At 35.9% G+C, this 2,475-nt stretch overlaps 1 protein-coding gene across 3 annotated transcripts in view; it reads right to left on the reverse strand.

Annotated features, from left to right (window-relative positions):
• LOC106879511 (homeobox protein orthopedia) overlaps nt 1-2,475 on the reverse strand; it is a 119,826-nt gene that overhangs the window by 59,566 nt on the left and 57,785 nt on the right. The gene's annotated exons all lie outside the window — the stretch shown is intronic.

Genomic DNA, 2,475 nt, shown 5'->3' on the forward strand with positions numbered 1-2,475 from the left:
ATGTAAGAGTTTGTCCAAGGCTCATTTATGGAAGTGTCACTGTGTGTATAGGTGTTATGCTGTACTGCCGGTAACGGGTTTTTCTCAGAAACCAATTAATTTGTGACAGTTTTGAATTCTCTCGGGAGTTGTGAATTAATCTTGTCTTATAATAATTACATTTCTTTCTAACTAACATAAAGCTTGTCTTCGTTATTATCTTCCTATAAATCAAATGTAAATCACGTTTTGAGATCTATACAGATTATGCCCTTTACTCCTCCCTTAAGTTCATCATTTTACTCCAGTCATTATTCCAAAATTTCCCCACCCAAGACTATCACATTGGTGCAGTGTGATATACGCGTAAGGGTTGAGGTAAAAGCAACGGTACTTTGTGGACAACATACAGTTGGAATTTCAAATATGTTTGCAGTATGCTATGTTTGATTTAAAATTCTACTTTGCGTTCCGTTCAATAAACAATTGATAATTTCTGGGTAAGTTGCATTATAAAGACTAACATCTTATCCAGATTCACCTAGCATTTCGGAAACCGAAATTAAATACTCCTGAAATGGATCCTGGGCTTCTTGAATTGGTTGGTTTAAAAGAGTTTAAAACTCGGATTAGTGATGTAGTGAGTCTGAGTTATCAGTCTGTCTTCAGCAAATCATCTGACGTTTGTGTAAACTGTGTACACATACATACATACATACATACATACATATGTGAGTGAATGTATATGGCTTAACTCCCGATGGAATCGCAGAAGTATGGCCGTGACATACGTTAGGACTTTGTCACGCATCCTTCTCCAACTTTCTTCTCTCTTTCTCTAAGAAGATGGAGGAGGAGAAGAAGGAGAAGAAGGAGAAGAAGGAGGAGAAGAAGGAGAAGAAGGAGAAGAAGGAGGAGAAGGAAACGAAGAAGAAGGAGACGAAGAAGAAGGAGACGAAGAAGAAGAAGAAGACGAAGAAGACGAAGAAGACGAAGAAGAAGAAGAAAAAGAAGAAGAAGAAAAAGAAGAAGAAGAAGAAGAAGAAGAAGAAGAAGAAGAAGAAGAAGAAGAAGAAGGAAAAGAAGAAGAAAGAAAAGAAGAAGAAGGAAAAGAAGATTCGACTCCAGCATTGGTATTGTATTTATTAACCATGAAAGGGTGAAAGGCAAAGTTGAGCTCTGTAGGGTTTGAACTCAGAGCGCTGAGAACAAGCACGAATTGCCGTAAACTAATTTGCTACCTATGTAGTGGTAACTTTCTACCTACATGTATGTATCAGCGGAGAATCAATTTGTTTGCGTCTTAAACCGTGTGAGTTTTTTTTTTCTTAATCCTATTTCTTTTCGAAATCCTTTCTTTAAAATGCGTGTTTCAAGTGTATTTCCGCTGGAGAATTCTGGGTAGTAATAGAACTAGAGTACTGACGGTTGTATAGCAATTGATCATTGTTGACCTTAACTGCAGAATCAGAATAAATTATTGCTAAGCATGGAATTGGATAATTATGAGATCGGTCTGAGTTGTTGAAGTTTGTTTAGATCTAGGCCTGTCCCATTCGAGCCCACCTACATGTAGGCTGATGCTCCAGCCTACATAAATGACGGTGGCCACCCCGTCTTTATTAAGCATAGTGTATCTATTTAGGCATAGTGTATCCAATGGAAAAGTCCTGCTTTTATGACAGTACATGGTGATTTGAGGGTGGTTTCATTTCCTAGAGATACCCTCGTTATCTCATACAGTTAAAGTTGATAATTAGGTCATTCTAAAAAACTTTTTTCACATCAGAGCTTATTTTGTTTACCGATGATGTGCTTCCCAACTTAGATGGAACGCATAGATCTAAAAACAAAAGCTCCAAGAATATAAATTGAACAAAATGGTCAAACGTTTGATTTACGTCCCTCAAATACGTTCCTCGCTTGTACAATACCCGAAGTCTATTTCAATTTATGTTAAAAACAATAACATATGGTTAGAGGGAGTTTTGGTAGCTATTTTTAGAAGATCGAACGACCACTCAGACTTCCTCGCTAGCTTGTAATGATAGGCGTGTGACTACTATCTAGCTCGTCTGATATTTATATTTTTGTTAAAAACAATTGGGTGAAATTTGAAGGTTTTGGTGGCTATTTTTAGCAGAACGAACGAATACATACAGACCTCCTCGTTAGCTTATAATGGTTTTTTTTCGTTGAGTAGAAAGGATGGTAATTTTCAGTCTTTGAAGTTATTGAACAAGTTCTATTTTATTTTTTAAAATATATTTCGGTGTATTTTACTGAAGGTTATTGTTGTCTATGAAACTCAGAGGAAATATCACTTATTGATTTTATAATTTATTCCTTTGATGTATATACATACTTCATTTTCAGCATTGCTATAAATAAGATTCATTTGAAATAAGCGTGTGACTAATACGAATATGCATCTTAAATACCAGCAAATACGCTACCTTGTATACGGTTCTAGAATCGACAATTATTATCGTTCTA

Source organism: Octopus bimaculoides, chromosome 2 (assembly GCF_001194135.2).
Source record: "Octopus bimaculoides isolate UCB-OBI-ISO-001 chromosome 2, ASM119413v2, whole genome shotgun sequence".
Taxonomy (NCBI): Eukaryota; Metazoa; Mollusca; class Cephalopoda; order Octopoda; family Octopodidae; genus Octopus; species Octopus bimaculoides.